This window comes from Balaenoptera physalus (assembly GCF_965194825.1).
Source record: "Balaenoptera physalus genome assembly, chromosome: X".
Taxonomy (NCBI): Eukaryota; Metazoa; Chordata; class Mammalia; order Artiodactyla; family Balaenopteridae; genus Balaenoptera; species Balaenoptera physalus.
Window position 1 is genome coordinate 24,379,602 of NC_138903.1, and position 25,181 is coordinate 24,404,782.

Consider the following 25,181-nt stretch of genomic DNA (forward strand, 5'->3'; position numbering starts at 1 on the left):
GAATTGACATATATACACTACCAAATGTAAAATAGATAGCTAGTGGGAAGCAGCCGCATAGCACAGGGAGATCAGCTCGGTGCTTTGTGACCACCTAGAGGGGTGGGATAGGGAGGGTGGGAGGGAGACACAAGAGGGAGGGGATATGGGGATATATGTATACATATAGCTGATTCACTTTGTTATACAGCAGAAACTAACACAACATTATAAAGCAACTATACTCCAATAAGGATGTTAAAAAAAAAAAGAGGTCAGCAGGGACTCTAATAAATTCATTTACTACAAAAAAGAAAAAAGAGGAAACAAGTGACAAGGTTATTTTTCTTTTTCTTAAAAACAACACAGAACCATTTAATGTTCTGTGCAAATGCTTTAAAGAACATAATAAAAACATAACATTATAAATCAACTATGCCCCCACATAAAATAAAAAATTAAATTAAAAATAAATAAAACATGCTACAGAGAAGAAGAACATAATAAAGACTTCAGTACAGAGAAGGAAACAAATTATGAGTTGCTAGGGCTCCAGGAAGCCAAGGAAGAATATAAAACAATTCAGAGATTAAAGACAAATTAGAATCAACACAAATGGAAGAGGCACTTGAATGAAAACATAATGAAGAACGTGGCTAGCAGGCATGAGATTATTACCAAAACAAAACTGAAAAGATCAGACCTGAAGAATAATGAAGGATTATGGAAATGAGAAATATGGAATAAAAATTAAACTTAAAAAGTATTTAAATGTAAAACAGAAGTTTTCAATGAAATAAAGATTTTAATATGTACACCAAAAGGGCACACTGTCTCTAGAAAAACTGAAATGAAATGCTTAATGCCGAGGCATATTGTGGTAAACCACTGAACATTAAATGTATTAAAACTATATAAATGGACATTGGCAGAGACAGAGCAAGTCATGTAGAAGGTGATGGAAAGTACAGTTGACTTTTGAAAAATGGGGACGGGTTGGGGGCAACCTCCCATCGTTGACCCCCCCCACCAGTCAAAAATCCACCTATAACTTTACGATCAGCCTTCCATATACTGGTTCTGCATCCTTGGGTTCAACCAACTGCGGATGGGGTAGTACCATATTTATTGAAAACCATCTGCATGTGAGTGGTCCCGTGCAGTTCAAACTCATGTTGTTCAAGGGTCAACTGGGGACTTCCCTGGTGGCGCAGTGGTTGGGACTCCACGCTCCCCATGCCGGGGGCCTGGGTTCAATCCCTGGTCAGGGAACTAGATCTCACATGCATGTTGCAATTAAGAGTTCTCATGCCACAGCTAGGGAGCCCGCATGTCTCAACTAAGGAGCCCGCGAGCCACAACTAAGACCTGACACGACCAAATAAATAAATATTAAAAAAAAAAAAAAAGGGTCAACTGTACGTTGACTTCAGCCTTCTACAAATCAACATCAGCTGAAGATTATGCAGCAAAGTTATGCCATAGTGAGGGAGAAACCATGTTTCAAGAATTTTATACCCAGCCAAGTATCTCTTCAAGTGAAAAGACAATAGAAAATACTCTAAGGCAAGCAGTGCACTGGGCAGTCCCACGGCTCTGTCTCCTGCTACAACGGTGTGTGGACAGAACAGACCCAGGGGCGCCCCTTGCTCCCGCCTCCGACCCCCCTCCAACCTGTGCTCCACTCGCAACCTTCGGAACCAGCCGCTCAGCTGTCCTTGGCCACCGGGACCGCCAGCACCATATTTTGAGCTTAACGCCATTTTACCGATCCACCACGAGCTCCTAGATTCGTCAGAATGATTCCCCCGAGGTGGAGGCCGCCGTCAACCGCCTGGTCAACATGCACCTGCGGGCCTCGCGCACCTACCTCTCTCTGGGCTCCTGTTTCCACCGCCACGACGCGGCTCTGGAGGGCCTGGGCCACTTTCTCCGCAAAGTGCCCGAGGGGAAGCGTGAGGGCGCCCAGCGCCTCTTGAAAATGCAGAAACAGCGCGGCAGCCGCGCCCTCTTCCAGGACGTGCAGAAGCGTCTCAGGATGAGCGGGGTGAAACCCAGGACGCTGTGGAAGCCGCCATTATCGTGGAGAAGAACCTGAACCAGGCCCCTGCGGACCTGCACGCCCTGGGCTCTGCCCGCGCAGACCCCCGCCTCTGGGTCTTCCCGGAGAGCCGCCTCCTAGATGAGCAGGTGAAACTCATCCAGAAGATGCGCGATCACCTGACCAACCTCCGCAGGCCGGCCGGTCCCCAGGCGGGGCTGGGCGAGTCCCTCGTCGAAAGGCTCACCCTCCAGCACGACTAGGAGCCTCCGGAGCCCAGCGGCCTTTGAGGAGCCCCTCTGGCGTCAGGGCTTCTGCCTGAAGCCCCTCTCTGCAGCCACTAGGCAGCTTTTTAACCACCCTGGAGCGCTCTCCCAAGCCTTGGACCAAATGGAAACAATAAAGCTTTTTGCAGCAAAGAAAGAAAGAAAAGAAAGTACTCTAAGGCATATAATACCAAGAAAATACAGCTTCCCTCTCACAAATTAAACTCACAAACAAATACTACCTGATCATGAAATACAACTAATTAGTTGTGTGATTTAAAATAAAGAAATCAGGAATGACGGAAACGATGATAAGCAATGAATCAATTTAAATTTACTGAATTGATCCTATTGTAAGTTTAGAGTTCGAAAAGAGTACATAAATATGATAAAACTTGACAATAGTAAAATTATTATAAGTGAATAAAAGCTGAGGATGGAGAAGGTAAAGCTGGAATAAGTGGCTGAGTGCCAATTTTCTCAAGTTTCCCAGGAAGGTGTCAAAATGTATCATGTAGATTTGAAACATAAACATGTATTGACACCAAAATGGCTCCAAATTCTTTATGTTTTTGAAAGTCTATTTTTACATTTAGTCGTATCGTTTAGATTTTGCAAATAAACATTTATGTGAAGTGCTGCTATTCCATGTTTCCCTTCAGTTTATTTTGTTTTCACAAAAGTAAATTACCTTTCTAATTTAAAAAGAGCACATAGAGTATGATTCTATTTTTGTAAAATGAGTAGAATTTTTGAGTATTTTAATTTTTATAAATGAACATGTTTCAATTTTTAATAAACCATACTGTCATTATTTTTTATTAAAGATACTTAAAAATATTTACATTTACAGATGTCTTGTAAGGACTACCACACACCAAGGAGACACAAATAAAATGACAGGGTTGGATATGGCTAATCATAGTGTATCATTTGTAATTTAGAAGCCTGCATTAGGAATCACATTATATTTATGGAGACCTCACCAATCTTCGTCATTCTTTCATATTGCATTCACATAGACCAGACCTAACTGATTCTTAAGGAATAAGTGAGCAGTTGTGCTCTGCAACCACCAAGCTTCCAATTAAGGAAGTCCAATTAAAAGCTCATTTCTGTAATTGAGCAGAGATGTAATCAAGCTTAAAGAGAAGCAGAAGAACAAGATGCATGCAGTTTATTTAGGGGAATGGGCATAATGATTCCGAACTTTAATAATTTTAAAATGATATCTATGCTTCCATAAAGTGCATTAAATTTCTCCTCTGTTGTCTTTAAGATCAATAGCTAAAATAAAGCCACCATGCCAGCATATTGGGAACAGCTAAAATTCAAAATATGAATAAGGTTTAGAAGCATGCAGGATTACAGACCAAAAACAGTCTTTTAAGCTCCTTGCTTCCAAAATGGTTATAAAGCACACATGCACAGGAAAGGTGTATGTTATCTTCATGCTCCACAGATTAGGATATCCAAACCCTAAACAAATGTAGAATTTTCTAGCACTCCTTAGTGAGATGATATCTAAATGAAATCACTGTTACTGTTTATTTAACTGAATTCTACATCTTTACTGAAGTTACCTTTCAATTTTTAAAAAAAAAAAACTGGTTTGATTTTGATGGAAATTGTAATACACTTAATTTATTGAAAAGGTTATATTTCTTAATAACACAATTGAAATCAATGCTATCAGGGGGACAGTAGTATTCATTTTGCCACAATATTGTGGGAATGAAACTAAACACATCTAGCATATTTATATACCAAGTAATATTCTGCATATTATTTCTTATAAACCTTTCAATAAAAAAGCTCATATTGTCTTTCTAGTGAAAATTTGAAATGTTTATCCAAACTAAATCAACAAATAAAATCTATTAAGCTTATTTTGTTTTAAGATATTATTGTGCTACCTTACATAACCAAGAATAGGAAATACAAATTACATACTATACTTTTGAAATGCAAAGTCTGACTCCTTAAGGAAGTGTTTTAAATTATTGCATGCTAATTTCAAAGGGACATTTTTTCCCAAATTTTGATATTTATAATTAATCACAATACTTCAATCATTTTTTGTTTGGGGGAAGGGAGTTCAAAATGTGTAGAAAAAATATATTACTTCCTTTCCCTAAATCCTAAAAGTAGTTATTTGTATATCCAGTCCAGTTAGAAAAATCAGTAGATAGTAATACTTCAGAAGTGCTGGTTTAGAACTTCACGAAAATTCCCCTAATAACAGTCACATTCTCTGTGGTCTAACATCTTATCCTTATAATTAATCTTCACCTTCAGCCCAGAGCATGAAAAGATTATATAAACATCTGTCCTGTTTTCTTTATCCCTACTGCTACAAAATATTTTAAAATTACATCTGTTTGTCATAGTTCCAGTGTGAAAAACTTAAATTTCCACAGATGAACTTAAATTGCTTCAATGGCACTACAAAAAACTAAGAATTAATAAAGTGCAAAATAGAAATAAATTGTTTCTTTGCTCCCTCACTAAAACCTTTAAGGTTTGGTGTTGAAAGCTTTATAAATTTATGCTCTTGACAAAAGAAAATTAAGAAAGGGTACTGTGGAATTCTAAGTAACGTTTATTCTTAATTGCTTGTTATACAAGCCAATGGTAAAGACATACATCTTACCAGAAGTGTCATAAAGCATAATTTCATTACTATTTTCATATATGTGAAAGCAACTAAGGGAGGAGAAAAGTACGGTTGATTCTGGCCAAATAAGTTTAAGGGTATGGTAAATAAATGGGAAATTATAAATATATTGGATTTTTTCTCTGACTTCTGTATACATTTAGTTGCAGAATGAAAAATTAAGATTCAAAATTTTCATAACTGTTCACAGTGGGAAAGCAATAAGTATGTGTTGAATGAAGTAATGAACATAAAGCGAGTAGATGTAAGGAATTTTAATTCTATAATATTCATATGGAATATTCTGCTGGGTATTGTACAAACTCAGCACATTATCACAAATTTTCAGCCTAGATGATTATTCTTAAGGATGTTCTCCATCTGCCTTTCTAATGTTCTCAACCCTGTTCTCCCTCCTTTTCTTTCCATACTCTTCAACATCCTGGCCTTAAAACAACTGGCAAACCTTGACTTAACCTTCACCTCAGTGAACGTCCTGGTCTTTCTCAACTACACTGCTGTTTCTCTTTAGTTCAGTGTGGAATTCTTCCAAATTAACCTTTTAACACATATTGTCTCTATAGTCACTTTCCCAACCGAATTGGACCCACCCTCTTGGGGAGTTCTTGGGTATACACCAATTTTATATATAATATAATATAATATAATATAATATAATATAATATAATATAATATAATATAATTAATATAATTAATATAATATGTAATCAAAATGTTGACCAAAGATCATTTTTAAAAACTTGAAATAGTATTCATCTCACTTGGACTATAAAGGCAATAGCACATGTAATACATTTTAGCAAGATGCCATCAAATAAAAAGTCTTAACTTCAATTTTACTAAAATAAAAAGGGCACCACTCTATAAGAGCAATTTTTACTGGGTTCATACAGTGTTTTAAATTTCTGAACTATTTCTGGTTTTTAATGCATCCCTTTGTAAAAATTCCCTGTAAAAAGGAATATCTGCTTTTATGCTAGCTAATCTCACATATAGATGAATATCTGTTGAGGTGATAAAATCAAGGTCTCTCAATGCCTTGACTGTTGTTTAACCTCAAATTATATTTAAATGAAGAAGGTATTGAAATGTGCTTTTTATCCAACTATCAGGTCATGATAAGCAGAGAGATGCAACACACAGTTTCTCCTCAAGGAGAGACTCGTTTCCCCATTTACTCTCAGCTCCTTTAGGTATCATTTCAGCTGCCTTACTCAAGGTCACGCCTCTCACGCAGCCCAGATGCAATGACTGCTTAAGATGGGAGTAGAAACGCCTAGCCTTTTGATCCCATGAGGGACAATTCTGAAGGACCAGTCTAATTCCAGACCTTCCCCCATGGGATGGACTGAGACTCTAGATGGGCCTGCCTCAGAACTGACTTCTCCCTCCTCCCACTTCTGCTTTCTTCTCCTCCCTTCCACTGCTTTTGAACCCAGTGACACTCCAGCATAAAAAACCTGCAAACTAAACTGTGTTTCAGAGTTGGCTTCCCAGGGACCCCAACCTATGATACATCAATTCACAGTTTGTTGTACAAGTAATATAACTTGTTTTTAAAATCTACTACATTGCAGCTGAGTACCTGTAAATAATTGTATAGGCATTTTTAAATGTCATAGAAGTTCTCTGCAACTGATAAGACAGATATTTTCTAAAAATAACTTGAGCAAAGACTTCAACTGATGTCTTATGTAAAAAATTATCAGATTGCTTTGATTAGGGTACTATGTAATAATAGTGTAGTCAAACTGCTTTAGAAAACTAGTGCGGTTAACCTCTAATAAATGAATAATTAGGGAACCTCTAACCTGTAGTTCACAGTGGTAATTCAAAGACAAAAACTGAGGGATTCTAGGTTATGTGAATTGAAGTGAGGATTTTGAAGTATTTTGACCCAAACAACTATCATATATCTAATTATTGTTGGGTTTACTCTTTACAAAGTTTGCTAATTATTAAGAAATTATATATATATTTTTCCAAGACAAATTTCTTTCCAAAATATTTAGAACTCCTTGCTATTCAGCAGGAAACTTTTAAAGGAAATAGACTTTAACAGTAAGCTTCCCACAAATTATAGTGACTTCTGCTTACCAGACATGTAAATAGCTTGAAAGCCATAAACTCCCATTCTCACAAAAAGCTGAACAAACTGAAAATCAACAACGTATCTGAGATCCATTAGAGAATTGAGGTCACAGGGCAATCCACTGGTCCAAAAAGAGAGATGAAACAGAGAATCTGAGCTTCCCAGGAGGAGAAGCCACAGCTGGAGATTTGTAGGAACACTTAAAGGGTAATTGAATAATTGTAGACTGAGTGTGTACTAACGTGAGAGATAAAAACTCCTGTGGGCCCGTCCTTAGTGGGGGCTTCTACACTTTTACCAGCAGGTATTGAATTTTACCACCATGTTTTCTGAGTGAAGATTAGATAAAAATCTCATGCATCCATGAGTTGGAAAAAAGTAGGAAGGGAAAAGTAACCACTTTGAAAAAAAGCTATAGGGTTTGCTCTCATTAACAGAAGACTGTCCTCAAGGGAAATTATTTTACCAGAGCCTAACCAATGTGAGTGTTAACAAAGCCTAACTCAGGTAGGGGAAGAGACATATCCAACTCCAGGCCCCTCTAGCCTTCCATGTGGGGGAAGGGAAAAACCCAAATCCAGTCCGTTCTAGCCATCCTGAATAAATAACAGGGCATTGCAGCTGAAAAGAATTCCAAGGCTTAGACTCTATTTAAGAACTCTCTAGGAAAACTGAAATACAACAGGGGAGACCAAAACAAGGACAGCAGAGAAAATTTTTGCCTCTGACACCAACATTATAGCAAACAGTAAATACAGCCTAACACACAGCCAGATGAATATAAAACCTCACATAAAAGACCTATTTACCTTAGTTCTTTTTGCCCACCACGTTACATCTTTCAACAACAAGAGCAAAGCATGGCAAAAGGTGAAAAACACAGCATGAAGAAACAAACCAAGAATCAGAACCAGACTCAGATATAGCAGAGATGCTGGAATTATCAGACTGGAAATCTAAAATAACTAAGTCTGATATATACTAGGGGCTCCAATGGAAAAAGTGGACAACATGCAAGAACAGACAGTGTAAGCAGAGAGATGGAAATGTTAGGGAACTGCTGACCGAAACCACCCGCCCTGGCCAGGCACGATAATAACCACTTGCATGAGTTCTCTTACAATAGGAGGTCCTCGTAAGGTATGCAGAACTAACAAGCTACCATCAACTGGAAGAATTCGGGAAAGGTCAAAAGGAGAGAGGAGACGTCAGTCCATACATCCTACCAACCTCCCAGAATTCTTCTCGCTGGAATCCATCTCGGCTGAGCCATGCAAGTGCCACCAGGAAGGACCCTGAGTCAGAGTGATTGGCCAGACACAACCCGGAAACTAACCCCATTACTATAAAACCCGAGACTGTGAGCCACGTGGCAGAGCAGTTCTCCTGAGTTCCCTTACCCTGCTGCTCTCCTCCCAGGCCCCCTTCTCAATAAAGTCTCTTGCTTTGTCAGCACGTGCATCTCCTCAGACAATTCATTTCCGAGTGTTAGACAAGAGCTCATTCTCAGGCCCTGGAAGGGGTCCCCCTTCCTGCAACAGACACTCTAAGAAAGAATCAAAAGGAAACGCTAGAAATCAAAACCACTTAAATAAAAAATGAATGCCTTTGATGGGCTGATCAGTAAACTGAACACAGCTAAAGAAAGAAAAAATGAGCTTTAGAAGAAGCCAATAAAAACTTCCAAAACTGAAAAGCAAAGAGAAAAAATGGAACAGATAACCAAGAACTGTGGGATAATTACAAAAGGTATAACATACCTGGAATGGGAATACCAGAAAGAGAAGAAAGAAAGGAACAGAGTTTCTGTTTGGAATGATGAAAAAAATTTTGAGATAGGAGTGATATAATTAATGTCACTGAATTGTAAACTTAAAATGGTTAAAAAATAACCAATTTTACATTCTTTGTATTTTACTACAATTAAGAAAAACAGTAAAGGAGTAATAAAGGCTTACACAGACAAACATAAATTAAGAGAAAATTTGTTGCCAGTAGACTTGCCTTGCAAGAAATTTTAAAGAAGTTCTTCAGAGAGAAGGAAAGTGATATATGACAGAGACTTAGAGCATTAGAGAAGGGATAAATGAAAGTAAAATAAAATCTTTTATTTTTCTTATTCTTAATTGATCTAATAGATAATAGGTTGCTCAAAATAATAATAACAACAATGTATTCAGTGACTATAGGTTACAGATAAGTGGAATGAGTGACAACAGTGTTATAAGGATGAGAGAGAGGAATTTGGGATATATTGTTATAAGGTACCCACACTATCTATGAAACAGTATAATGTTATTTGAACATAGACTTATATTAGTTGTATATTGCCAACTCCAGGGCAAACACTAAAATAAAAAAAAAGAATAATCGATATGCTAAGAGGAGAGAAAATGAAATTATGTAAAATGCTCAATTAAAGCCAAAGAAGGAAAAAAAAGAAAGGGAAAAAAATAAAAATAAAAAAAAGGGAAAAATGAAGAAAAAGGGCAATAGATACAAAAACAGTTAAAATGTCACTGATATTAATCCAACTCTATCAATAATTAATTTAAATATGAATGGTCTAAATACACCAATTTAAAGATACAGACTATCTGAATGGATAAAAATACAAGACCCAAATGCACATCATTCACAAGAAAGCTACTGTAAATGTAAAGACACAGATTGATTTAAAAAAGAAAGAAAAGTAAAGGGATGGAGAAATATGTACCATGCTGACACTAATCAAAAGAAAGTTGATTAGGTGTGTTAATTTCAGATAAAGCCAACTTCAGAGCAAGAAAAATGATATGGAATAAAGAGGGACATCACATAATGATAAAGGGGATAATTCTCCAAGAAGACATAACAATCCCATAAACTGTGGTTACTAGATCAGTCTTGTAGCTCAATGTTATGTCATACTAAGCCCCAGAATCTTATTAATGGTATTCAGTGTGTCCCAGCAGTGGAGAGAAGCTATATTAAAAATCTCCTCTTTTAGGTATAGACATAAAGTTATTTAATGATGAACATTCAGAACACTTATCTTCCATTTTAAAACATTTTGGTGCACTACTTTTAACAAATATTTTTGACCCACACCTCCACGACTGACAGAACACCCTCTATTAACAGCTAGGCTAGCCAGGTTTATGAAACACCATTTGGCCTATTTCAGAAAATGTAGATTATTAGTAAGTACATTTAAAGTCAATGCTACCGAGTTTGCTCCTGTACCCACATGTAGAGTACATTGTCATTATTCAACCTGCTCTAAACCTTCTCTTTTTGTGTCCTAATATCATCTCCACCTAAGAGAATAAAAGCTTAACTAGGTTCTGGTACCAATTCCAATGTCAGGGAGGGTAACCCACAACAACAAGCAACTCTTGGGACATCAGCTGGGTATCCTACAATTCAACTCAGTTCTGACACTATCTACCCAGAAATGATGTCCGATTCCACAGGTTAAGGATTCTGTCCCACAAGACACCACAGCTCCACCCTGCCCTTCCCCATCACCACCCTGGCTGACTTCCAACACCAGTCACAAGGCCAGGTTGTTACCTGTGCTTCTAACCAACTGGCTATAAATCAGAGAGGTTCCTAAGACGCCCTCAAGGGGTTCAATTAATTAGCTAGAGCAGTTCACAGAATTCAGAGAAACATTTTACTTACTAGGTCACTGATTTATTATAAAAGGATATAATTTAGGAACATCTAGATGGAAGAGATGCATAGGGCAAGGTATGCAGACAGGGCGTGGAGCTCCCATGCCCTCTTCAGCCTATCACTCCCCCCCCCAATCTCTACAGGTTCACCAACCAGGAAACTCTCCAAACCCAGTCCTTTTGGGTTTTGGTGGAGGCTTCATTACTCAGGCATGATTAATTAAACCATTGGCCATTGGCAATTGATTCAACCTCCAGCTCCTCCCTCTCCTCCCCACACTCCCCCTTCCCCCTCTCCCGAGGTTGGGGGGTGGGACTGAAAGTTCCAACCCTCTAATCACTTGGTTGGTTCCCCTGGCAAACAGCCGCCAACTTTAGGTGGGTCCAAAAGTCACCTCATTAACATAAAAAAAGACACCTCAATTACTCTCACCATTTAGGAAATTCCAAGGGTTTTAGGAGCTCTGTGTCAGAAACAGGGATGAAGACCAAATATATATTTCTTACTTAAGTCACAAAGTTCTTTTGCCTAAGTTTATTGGGACCAACACTGCACACCTAACAATAATCTTAAAAAACTGAAAATGATCAAAATCACCACCAAATAACAAAGCTCAGTAAAATCAGACTGCCTGCCTTATATGATTTGGGGCAGGTAATTTAATTTTGAGGATCCTTGTTTTCCTTGTGAGAAAAATGGAAAAAATAAAGGGTTATTGTTATAAGGATTAAAGGATATAGTGTAGCTAGTTGCTTACTATACACAATTAATTTTGAATAAAGATTAAGTCTGTAAAATGCAAATCAAAAACAGATATTTGGGGGCTACAGAAGTATATTTACTTTGCTCAAATTCTTTTTAATACAAACTAAGAGTTCAACAAACATTTATTAATAGCAAGTATCTGTCAGGCATTGGGCTGGTTTGGAGAAAAAAATATGTGGTAGAATTTGGCAAGTTGTTCAAAAATAATCCAAGTTCTCTTTTTTCCACAAACCCCTGGAGTTAAGTTTGAGTCACATGATGGAGTTCGGGCCTATAGCATGTGAGCAGATTTGATATATGGCACTTCCAGTCCTGACTACTAAGACAATTTGCTACCCACTATGTCTGTTACGTTTTGCCTCTGGGCTTGCTGCAGAAGGCTCACAGGAGAGCTCCAAGGCTCTAGAAGTGGTGGATCCACTGAACGAATGGAAAATCTCATTCTGAATCCCTCCTTTGAAAAGCTTTCCACCAAATAGCCAATTTATCTGTGACAAAAGAAGCGATACAACTCCGTTTGGTAAGCCGCTGAGATCTGGGGGTTGTTGGTTATAACAGAAAGTCCCACTTTGAATGAGACAAAAATAAGGTATGGCATCTTTACTTGAGGTCCTTACTATTTTAATGGTAGAGAGAACATACACATGCATTTTATCATTACTTGTTCTTATCTTCCTTCCCCATAAGAGAATCTCTTACTTCTGGAAACAGACATAAACACTTCTGTTTTGCTTTTTAAATTAAACTATCAGTTTGTTTTCTTTTCTGACTGCTGTAAGATACTTGAGCCATATCCTGCATCCTTACTACCTAGTACAAGTCCTAGTGCCTGACAGGCACTTAATAAATATTTGATGAACAAATGAATGAGTGAATTCCATGTGGAATCTAAATCTATCAAACAAGTAAGCATGTAACAAATCCTCCTTAGAATGACAGTGATCCGGTAACATTTAAAAGGCATTCATTTTGTGAAATTTCCAAATTCTTACATTGCAAGAATGTTTATTTCCTTAAAATTTAACATGTGTGACAATATAAAATTCAGGTATTTTTCCTGTTGTCATTGTTACTTTCATCTCATTAAAATGTAATATTAAAAAATATACCTCAAGTTCTACATACAGAGGAAGCAGATAAAAAATGATAAATGAGTTATTTTATAAAGAAGGAAACATATTTCAATATAGAACATATAACTATGATTCGATTATTCCTAGAGGTACAAATTAATTGATTTTATATTCCAGTGTAGAGGAGCACAATTTGCCACCCCAAAATATGTCCCTTTGACATGTGGATTAATTTATGCTGATTATTTTTAAGAAACAGAAGAATCAGGAAGGTTTTCTTGTTACCTCTCCCTTAACTGCCTAAAAGAATTTAGATACAGGACCTGTTCCCCTGTCACCAGAGATATCTACAAAGAATACATGGTAGGTGTGGTGCAGGAAACCTACAGGGCCTAGAGATCAGAGTCCACTCAGTGTCCCATTGTCTCTGCCTGGCCCAGCAAACATTGGTTTACAAAACCTTTGCTTTTCCATCTCCATGTGAATTGCCTTCCTCATCTGTGAAGTCCGAAACCACTACCCCCAATATCCTCTTTTATCTTTAGCTGAAGATGCTATTTAAGGTGAAGGTCTCAGCCATTTTGGCAAGTTACTCAGTCTTCCTGGGTCTCTCCCATGTATACATGTTATTAAACTTTTGTTTGACTTTCTCCTGTTAATCTGTCTCATGTTAATTTAATTTTTAGACCAGCCAGAAGAACCTAGAAGGGCACAAAAAAATTCCTTTCTCCCCAATACCAGGTATAAATTCCAACAATTTATCAAAAGACAAAATAAATAGCTTGATATAAAATGACATTTCTAAATTTATGCTTCCCTCATTACTTATTTTAAACTGTTACTTCAGTAACTATACACAATTATATGCAATCATCTTTGTTTTTTTTAAATAAACTAATTGTGGTATTATTTGCTTAGGTATTGCAGGAAATTTTCTCCTATTTCCTTCTGGTGTTTACTAAATATTAGCAAGCATAAAAGAAAAAAATCTACACACTTGCATTCTTCCTCATTTCATCCATTTTTAAGAAAAAGAAATCTGATAAACTTAACAGAATTTATTAGCAAATATTTTATCTGTTCACATCATAAACTTGATTGTTCAATTAATGGAACATAGACGTATAGAGTAAAATATCAGGAATTCCATGACAAACCAAAGAGAACAGAAAGTGATTGGTCATGATCACGACACAAAAACCAATGATTTCACCAAGGGCTGGAATCAAAAATGCCATTTTGAAAGTCTATAAAGTATGTAAAGGACTATTTTTCATTATAAATAGTTTCCTGTAATTCATATAGGGAATTAAAGTATGAATGAAGATATTTTCATTAAATAAAGATATTTTAGTTAAAATATTTTAGTTAGAGGACAGTTTAGTCTCAGTTTCATATTGATTTGGGGTTGAATAGGTTTATTTAAAGAGCTTCCACATAATTAATTTACTATGTTTCTTTATATTTTTTGTTAATTTTAACTAAATACTTTCTAAATAATGTTCTTAACTGTTAAGTTTATATATTTTCAGTTTTACTGTGTTTCAAATGTCTGAAATTGAATATACACAATGATAGATTTTCGTATAAACACAAATAATAAGTGAAAGTCTATATGCTTCAGTTTTCTCATATGTAAAATGGGGCATTATTGATTCATAAATTGATTGAGAGAATTAAATAAAATGTGTGTAAAACAATTAACACAGTATCTGGCATATGGTGTTTAATAATATTTTAATAAGTGTTAGTAATTATGATTTCATTTCAGTTGCAATTACAAATTGAAGAAAATTGAGGAAAGGTACTATAAGATTCAAACAAAAACAAATTATATATAATGAGGTAAAGGAGATTCACATGCTAGATACTTAAAAATTCAAACTATGTCTCCTTCCTCTCATTCCTCAAGTTTGGAGTGGAGTTATCATTAGTTTCAAACTAATGATCATCAAGAATTAAATACACTGCTCTCCTGTGAATATAAATCTTTGAAAACCTTAGTTTTGCTCTGCAACTCTGTTCAAGAATTTGATTTAAACTTTAGATGACACGAAAGAGGGACTATTGAAATGATGTCTGGAATTAAGTTATACAAAATATTGCTGTTAGATAGAGTTTGTACGGAGTTTGAGAGAGTGTTCTCCCTGAAACAATATGAGACAAGGGTAAAATATTTGGAGACAAGAAATGCTTCCTCCAGGTATGTATTTTTCCTACTGCAAGGAACCTAAATTGGTAGAATCTGTAGCTCAGGTGCTGCTTTCTGCGTGAAGAGTGTGTTATCAAGGCAAATGTGAAACCCAGTTTAGAGTTCTTTTCCATTACATATTTACAAGTACAGCACTCCGGGCAACAATTCAGACTGCTACTGTGTAGATATTTTGCTGTTGATTTCTGGTGGTGGATTGGGAACTACCAATAGTAGTTGTATAAATTTGTATAAGTTGTATAAGTTTGTATAAACATGTATAAATCTATTCCACCATTATTGTGGAGAAATAGCTTTTTATCTCTACTTTAAAACCCTCTTCTGTTCTGTTTAATTGTGTTCTTTAGAGTTATGTCCTGCAGAAAGAGACTAAGTTACAGAGGAACTGTAGAAGTCAGTGTTATATAAAATACCAGAATTGCATCAAAGGACAAAGAGGCAGGCAGGGGAGATAAATTAATCTTCTGATTTAAAAAAAGAATAACCAGGAGGTGAATGTGCTGGCATAGGGAGTAAATAAGTCTGTTTGAAATTTTTATTTTTGCTTTTGGTTATGAATTTTAAAAATAAAGAGGAGAAAAAGGAAGAGGAGGAATGACCTGTGGCTCCCAGAAAGCCAAATTTTGTTCATAAGAGATGAATTTTAACCATTTCTGACTTCGCTCCCACACTCTGAACCATTATTCTCCTAGCTATACAAATAAATAGAATATAGTATATAATATATTTAATAAATATATAATTTAACATTATAAATATATTATTTATATATTAAACTATTTCTAATTCATGTATATTATTTAATATATTTTATTAATATATTAATATTATTGAATTAATATTAATATATTATTTCATATCAAATGCTAAGGTGAAACAACCTGCATATTGACCTTACCAAAGCAAAACTATAAAGGGAAGCATATCTCCACTGTTATATTTTGAGCTCAGCAAATCTCAAGAAAGTAAGGACAATTGTGTAAAAAATGTACTGGTGACTTGATAAACAATTTGATACTGTGCATACCCTAAAACCCAGCATTTTCACTCCTAGGTGCATAAGAGACAAGAATATTTATAGCAACCCTGTAGTACAAACAACTGGAAACAACTCAGAACACCCTGTATCAATATAGATGAATCACTAAAAATTAATAGTGCATAAAAAATGACAGCTTGCTGATGGATGATGTAGTAAAATGCCATTTGTATGAAGATTACATTTATATAATAATCTATAGTGCTTAAGAAAAAATAGACATTTAGCAAAAATATAGGCATACCTCAGAGATATTGCAGGTTCAGTTCCAGATGATCACAATAAAGCGAGTCACACGAATTTTTGGGTTTCCTCGTACATATAAAAGTTATGTTTAGGGCTCCCCTGGTGGCGCAGTGGTTGAGAGTCTGCCTGCCAATGCAAGGAACATGGGTTCGAGCCCTGGCCTGGGAAGATCCCACATGCCACGGAGCAACAAGGCCTGTGAGCCACAACTACTGAGCCTGCGCAACTGGAGCCTGTGCTCCGCAACAAGAGAGGCTGCGATAGTGAGAGGCCCGCGCACCGCAACGAAGAGTGGCCCCCGCTTGCCGCAACTAGAGAAAGCCCTTGCACAGAAACGAAGACCCAACACAGCCAAAAAAAAATAAATTAATTAATTAATTAAAAAGTTATGTTTACACTATACTACAGTCTATTAACTGGGAAATAGAATTATGTCTAAAAAATGTAAATACCTTAATTAAAAACACTTTATTGCTAACAAATTTTAAGCATCATCTGAGCCTTCAGGGAGTCATAGTAGTAACATCAAAGATCACTGAACACAGATCACCATAACAAATATAACGCTAATGAAAAAGCTTGAAATATTGTGAGAATTAACAAAATATGACACAGAGACATGAAGTGAGCAAATACTGTAGGAAAAGTGGCACCAATAGACTTGCCTAATGCAGGGTTGCCACAAACCTTCAATTTGTAAAAAGTGCATTATCTGCAAAACACAATAAAGTGAAATGTAAGAAAATAAGTCATGCCTGAATAGTACATTAAGAATAATAAACAACAACCACACAAACAGATGGAAAGATATACTGTGTTCTTGAATTGGAAGAAACAATATTACTAAAATGACCATACTACCCAAGGCAATCTACAGATTCAATGCAATCCCTATCAAATTACCAATGGTATTTTTCACAGAACAAGAATAAAAAATTTTAATTTGTATGGAAACACAAAAGGTCTCTAATAGCCAAAACAATCTTGAGAAAGAACAGAGCTGTAGTATACCCTGACTTCAGGCTATACTACAAAGCTACAGTAATCAAAACAGAATGGTACTGGCACAAAAACAGACATATAGATCAATGGAACAGGCTAGAAAGCCCATAAATAAACCCACACACTTACAGTCAATCTACAGCAAAGGAGGCAAGAATATACAATGAAGAAATGACAGTCTCTTCAATAAGTGGTGCTGGGAAAACCAGACTGCTACATGTAAAAAAACAAAATTAGAACATTCTCTAACACCATACACAAAAATAAACTCAAAATGGATTAAAGATCTAAATGTGGGGCTTCCCTGGTGGCGCAGTGGTTGAGAATCTGCCTGCCAATGCAGGGGACACGGGTTCGAGCCCTGGTCTGGGAAGATTCCACATGCCGCGGAGCAACTGGGCCCGTGAGCCACAACTACTGAGCCTGCGCATCTGGAGCCTGTGCTCCGCAACAAGAGAGGCCACGATAGTGAGAGGCCCGCGCACCACGATGAAGAGTGGCCCCCGCTTGCCACAACTAGAGAAAGCCCGTGCACAGAAACGAAGACCCCACACAGCCAAAAAAAAAAAAAAAAAAAGTATTCCAGCGCTGCACTGTATATGATAATGAAAAGTTGGAAACATTTAAAAAAAAAAAAAAAAGATCTAAATGTAAAACTGGATACCACAAACCTCCTAGAGGAAAACATAGGTGGGATACTCTGACATAAATCACAGCAATATTTTTTTGGATCCATCTCCTACAGTAATGGAAACAAAAGAAAAAATAAACAAATGGGACCTAATTAAAATGAAAAGCTTTTGCACAGCAAAGGAAACCATAAACAAGACGAAAAGACAACCTGTGGAATGCGAGAACATATTGCAAACAAGGCAACTGACAAGGGCTTAATTTCCAAAATATACAAACAGCTTATACAGCTCAATATAAAAAACAAACAACCCAATCAAGAAATGTGTGGAAGACTTAAACAGACACTTCTCCAAAGAAAATATACAGATGGCCAATAGGCACATGAAAACTTGCTGCACATCACTAATTATTAGAGAAATGTAAATCAAAATTACAATGTGATTACAATCACCTCACATTGGTCAGAATGGCCATCATCAAATAGTCTACAAATAATAAAGCTGGAGAGGGTGTGGAGAAAAGGGAACCTTCCTACACTGTTGGTGGGAATATAATTTGCTGCAGCCACTATGGAGAACAGTATGGAGGTTCACTAAAAAACTAAAAATAGAACTAACATATAATGCAGCAATCTCACTCCTGGGCATATATCTGGAAAAGACGAAAACTCTAGTTCGAAAAGATACATGCACTCCAATGTTCATAGCAGCACTATTTACAATAGCCAAGACATGGAAGCAACCTAAACAATCACTGACAGATGAATGGATAAAGAAGATGTGGGGTGTGTGTGTGTGTGTGTGTGTGTGTGTATGTGTGTGTGTGTGTGTGTGTGTGTGTGTGTATATATATATATATATATATATATATATGAAATGGAATATTACTCAGCCATAAAAAAGAATGAAATAATGCCATTTGCAGCAACATGGATGGACCTAGAGATTATCAAACTAAGTGAGGTAAGTCAGACAGAGAAATATAAATATCATACGATATCACTTATATGTGGAATCTAAAAAAGTGATACAAAGGAACTTATTTATAAAACAGAAATAGACTCACAGACATAGAAAACAAACTTATGGTTACCAAAGGGGGAAGAGGGGAAGGGGATGAATTGCGAATGTGGGACTAACAGATACACACTACTGTATATAAAATAGATAACCAACAAGGGCCTACTGTATAGCACAGGGAAATATTCAATATTTGTAATAACCTGAAAAAGAATATATATATATGTGTGTGTATATATATATATACATATATATATGACTGAATCACTTTGTTATACACCTGAAACATTGTAAATCAACTATACTTCACTTAAAAAATAATAAGACTACACATCAGTAAAAACAAAACAAAACAAAACAAAACAAAACAGAACAAACAACATTGCAAGATAGTGGTTACTTCATAAGGGGAGGGAGGAAAATACAGTTGTACAAGTATGTACGGGGCGGGGGGGGTTTATTACCTTTCATAATGTTTTGTTTCTTAAACTGGGTAATTAATATATGTACTTGTTATTTTAATCTTTATAAATATTCTGTATGTGTTAATTTAAAAAAACCTCTCCATAGAATACTAATCATTAAAATTATTTGTGCTTAGGAGGAAAAGGGTGACTGGTAATAGATACACTCTCACTGATTTAGTTTCCTATTGTTGCATACCAAAACTAGAAGCTTAAACAACCATTTTATTTGCTCAGAATATTGTAGGTCATGAATTCAGAGCTCAGCTAGGTTGTTCTTCTACTCTAGTAACTCGGCTCCAATCAGCTGGTGATGGGGCAGGGCTGGAAGTGCATAAATGCTTCACTCACATGTCTGGCATCTTCATGCTCCTCCATGTGGCTTCCCTCTCTCCCTTCATGTGGCTAGTTTGAGCTTCCTCACAGCATGGTTGCCTTAGTGTAGCTGTATGTCTTTGATATGTTTTTTCCCCCCCCTCAAGAGGGAGCATTCTAAGAGGTGCAGCTTGCATTTACAGATTTCCTTTCTTCCTTTCTCTTTCTTTCTTTCTTCCTTCCTTCCTTCCTTCCTTTCTTTTTCTTTCTTTTCTCAGTAGATTACAGATTTATTATAAAAGGATACTAAAGTATATGAACCAACAGCCAGATAAAGAATACATAGGGCAATGTTCTGAACAAAGCAGTTTCTATCTTTGTGGAGCTTGGGGGTCAGCATGATGGCATGTGGTCCCCAACATGGAAGCTCTCTGAAAAGGGCTGTGGTTACAGATGTATAGATGTGGTTACTTAATGCTTAATATTACAAGTTACACTCTGTCTCTTCTTCCACATTCTATTGCAGAGTCCAGATTCAAGAGGAAGTGAAATAGCCTCCACATATAGAAGGTGCATTGGCAGGTGGATTCTTAACAACTGCGCCACCAGGGAAGTCCACAAGTAGGGTTTTTAAACTTAATTTTGGGTTTCATATTCAGATTATTGTTTTTATATAACAATTAATTCATATCCTTACCTTTGAATAATGACTTCTAGAAAATAAATCTGATTTTCTATCCAAAAGTTGTGATTAAATAGATGATATATTTTTGTGTTAGAGAGAAGAGTTTAGAAAATTTCATTCAGTAAAAATTAAAACAAATCATACTGCCATCTTATCACTTAACTCTTTCTTCTTCGGCCAGAAATTCTTTGTGACTTATTTTGACCAATAGAATTGAAATGGGAATTCTGAATACAGATCTTAAAAGGCCCTGAGAATGTCCACTTTCACCTTCTTGGAATTCTTTCTCAGTTATGTGAGGTAGCCCAGGCTAGCCTGCTTTAGACATGTGGGCCTGCTGACATCCAGCATCAATTGTCAGAAATGTGAGTATAGACCATCAAGACAGCATCAAACAACCAAATGACTGCAGCCATTTGAAAAACAGCAGAAAAGAGCAGCAGAAAAACTGCAGTTGAATCCACGCCTTACTGCTGACCTTCAGAATAATGAAAAATAAACAAATAAAATGGTTGGTATTTTGAGCCACTAAATTTTGAGATGGCTTGTTTTATAGCAATAGGTAACTGGTACAGATTGGTACCTAGAAATGGAGTGGTGCCACAACAAAAACTTGAAACATGGGGCGTTGGCTTTGAGACTAAGTGGCAAGGGGAAGCTGGAAGAGCACAATGAACCTATACAAGGAGGCTGGGGAAGCAATGAGTAACTTTCTGGAGGAGGCTGGGAGAAAAAAATGGCCTACAATAATCTGGAAGATAGAAAATATACTCAGTGAATATGAGGAATTACTTAATGAAATCTTTTTTTTTTTAGTGAATTACAGTTGATTTACAGTATTTTGTTAGTTTCTGGTATACAGCAAAGTGGTTTATATATATATTATATATATATATACATATATAATATATATGTACTTTTTCAGAATCTTTACCATTATTTATAGGTTATTACATGAAATTGACTATAGTTCCCTGTGCTATACAGTAGGTCCTTGTTGGTTATCTATTTTATATATAGTAGTGTGTATATTTTAATCCCAAACTCCTAATTTATCCTGCCCCACCTTTCCCCTTTGGTAACCATAAGCTTAATGAGATCTTGAGGCAGAATACTGAGTGCTTCTAGTTCATATGATAGGGCACTATGAGAGAGACAAACTGAAGAAGGAACTATAGAGAATGCAAGTCAGGACTTGTTATTTTACATCTCCACTCTCTTCAGTGGACAAAAGGTTCTCAAAGTAAGAAATACCCTCCATGTTAAAGTCATGCTCTTTTAAAATTACCTTTAGTTCATTTTCCTCTTACTTGTAAGATACATGTAAAACTGTGGCTATAAATAGCCTACCAGTATGCATATTTTATTTAATCCATAAAATATTACCTTTGGGACATTCAAAATACCCATTGAATTAAGTAAAACATTTATTAATTTATTCACTAACTCTCCTATGTATTCAGAGATTCAATGACTTAGGACTTTAGTTAAAAATAATTAATTGAAAAAGTTGACCTATACAAAGATTTTTTTCAAGTAAGAAACAAAGAACCCTATATCTCATAGTTTAATATATATTTTTAATATGACTCCATGTAAACTTTATCTCATTCATGAGAGATGTTGAAAATATTTCTTCTAATAAGGAACATTTGTGTATCTTATGGATGGAGTCTTGGAAGGAAAAGTCAAGTACTGACACACATAATTGAGTAGGTTTGTCTCTCCTGGTAGTTTAGGGTTTAAAACAAAAAAACTTTTTTTTTTTAAAGTCTATGTGTGCCCAGTAATGGCATGCAGCACTCTCAGCTTGGTAAAAAGAATGTGGGAAAGAGTGAACAAATGTGGGATTGCCTTTTAATGATTTCTCACCTTTCCCAGCTTGCCCACAAAATACCTCTGAAAAGATTCTTGGAACTTATGGAATGTAAAAGAAGGTTAGATATTTTGCTTTTCTTTCATACTTGATTATTTAGGTCATTAAAAGCAAGGTCAGTCTTCTAACCCTATCTACTGAGTTTCCATTAAGGGATAATATTTAATTACTGATGCTACTACTATTACTACTACTGCTGCTGCTATTGATATTAGTAGAATAATTACAACAATATTATATCTAATAGCAAAGCTAATATTATTAATATCTTATATAAAAATTAAGCCAAATAGGACTAAGTAACTCACGGTGATGTTCCAAGTTATTTTCCTATCCATAGGAAAAATGGTGAGAGATGCTTGCCTGTCCACATCAAATATTGGTGAGCAAAGAGAACAATTCACTAGGGAAAACATCCTATAGAAGGTTGTTCTTGATTCTGTGTAGAAAAAGAAAAACAAGTAATTGAGAAGTCAAACAATGGTAAGTTGGGCACAACAGAACACTGGACTGAGGGTTGGCCAGTCTATACCCGACTCTTCAATACCTATGCAGAAGCACTCTTTGTATCTAGTGATTAACTAAAAAAGATTGAGAATCTGGGGAAAGAGAATTCATTTCCAGGAGATGAGCCCAAAATGGAGACATGAAATTTATCCTGTATTCAGGATAACCAAGAAGAATACCACAATGCCTGACGAAACCGTCACACACAAAGTGAACTACTATCTGATGTAGTAAAGTTATTGTTTGGGGAACCTTCTCTGGAGCAGCATTTGATGGTTTTGCTGATGACTGTAAACTTCCTGATCTCTTTAGTTATTTTTTGTAGAGTTAGGAGTAATTTTGAGGAGGGAGTTTGTCATGAGTTACCTGACTAGAGGCTGTATTTAAGCAGTTAGGTTTTCTGTTTGTTTTTAGTAGAGATGTGGCCAATCACGTACATATAGAAAATCACTTTAGATTCTGGGGTAGTCTTCCTTAGAAGACTAATGTGAGAATAAAAGGTATGAGTCTTCTGAGATAGCTGATGGACCCCATCTGGCAGGATAATGGCCACTGTTTTAGCAGGGTCTTCCTAGACAGCTGACAGTGAAGAAAAACACAATACTTTGTTGGGGAAGATAGGTATGATCTCATTTGTCAACTCTGAATTACTGGTTTTGCTGGCAGAATGATGTGATGAGAAGTTTGCTAAGCATTGTTTGAGCTCTACTAGAGTCATCAGTCACCAATGTCACTTTATACATTTCACACATTTATACTAAACATATAAATACATACATATTTCATATGTTTATAAACTGTAAAAATACATGCATATGTTACACATATACATAAATACGTTTTATACATTTATACATTTTACAGTCTAATCATACGAAAAATGTCAGACAAATCCCAATCGAGAAAAATTCTAAAAATATCTAACAAATACTCCTCAAAACTGTCAAGATTACCAAAAACAAGGAAAGGGTGAGAAACTGTCGCAGACCAGAAGGGCCTAAGGAGACATGACAACTAAATGTAATGTGGTATCCTGGGTAGTGTTTTATACTTTTTAGTGTATAGATCTTGCATATATTTTGTCAGATTTATATCTGTTTCATGGTTTTGATGCAAAAATTTTTTTTTGGCTGCACTGCATGCAGCATGCGTGATTTTAGTTTCCTGATCAGGGATCAAACCCGGGCCCTTGGCAGTGATAGCACGGAGTCCTAAACACCGATGCAAATTTAAATGTTATTTCTTCCATAAGCTGTTCTATTGATTCAACTAACCCAGCAAAAATCAAAATCCTAGCAAGAATTTTTCTAAAAATCAACAAGTCGATGCTAAAAATTTATGTGAAAATGCAAAGGAATTAAAAAAGCATTTTGGAGAAAGAATAAAGGTGGAAGATACTCTTAACCTGATTTCAATAATTAAAGTTACAGCAATCAAGAAAATGTGGTATTAAGAGAGAATAGACCCCCAAAAGACCATAGATTCACAAAAACTAATCATATGTAAGGCCAAAAAGAGAGCCACAATAATTTCAAAAGAATCTGCACAATGTATACTATGTTCTATGATTGTTTGAATTATTTTGCTGTAAAAAAATAATAAAAGTACTACCTTTAAAATCTAAAAAAAAAAAAGAGAGAGAGAGAATAGAAACATAAATCCATGGTACAAAATAGAGTCCAAATATAGGCCCACAAGTAGTTAGTCAATTGATTTTTTTAAAGAATTTTTTTAGAGGAGTTTTAGGTTCACAACAAAATCGAGAAGAAAGTACAGAGATTTCCTATATACTCCCTTCTTCTACACATGAATAGCCTCCCCCCATTATCATCATCACTCACCAGAATGGTACATTTGTTACAAAGGATGTACACCTGCATTGACATATCATAATCACCCAAAGTCCGTAGTTTACCTTAGACTTCACTCTTGGTATAGTACATTCTATGGGTTTTGACAAATGTATAATGTATCCATCATTATGGTATCATACAGAGTATTTTCACTGCCCTAAAAGTCGTCTATGTTCTGCCTATTTATCCCTTTCCTTCTCCCTCTGCCTGTGGCAATTGCTGGTCTTTTTATTGTCTCTGTAGTTCTGCCTTTTTTAGAATATCATACAGCTGGAATCATACAGTAGACGTCTCAGATTGACTCCTTTCACTTATTAATATACATTGAAGTTTCCTCCATGTCTTTTCATGGCTTTCTATTTCATTTCTTTTTAGCATTGAATAATATTCCATCATCTGGATGTACCACAGTTTACTTATCCATTCACCTACTAAAGGACATCTTGGTTGCTTCCAAGTTTTCGCAATTATGAATAGAGCTGCTATAAACATCTGTGTGCAGGTTTTTGTGTGGATGCAAGTTTTCAGCTCCTTTGAGTGAATACCAAGGAGCACAACTGCTGGATCGTATGGTAAGAGTATGTTTAGTTTTGTAAGCAATTGCCAAACTGTCTTCCAAAGTGACTGTACCTTTTTGTATTCTCACCAGCAATTTACAAGTTCTTGTTGCACCACATCCTCACCCATACTTCTTGTCAGTGTTCTGGATTTTGGCCATTCTAATAGGTGTGTAGTGGTCTCTCATTATTGTTTTAATTTGCATTTCACTGATGAGAT

General features: G+C 36.0%; 1 pseudogene across 1 annotated transcript; it reads left to right on the forward strand.

The window, feature by feature from the left end:
• Positions 1-841: 841 nt before the first annotated feature.
• LOC309652717 (ferritin light chain pseudogene) lies at positions 842-10,094 on the forward strand (annotated as a pseudogene). The gene is made up of 2 exons: positions 842-859; positions 1,769-10,094. The product of its transcript is annotated as a ferritin light chain pseudogene (transcript).
• Positions 10,095-25,181: the final 15,087 nt, after the last annotated feature.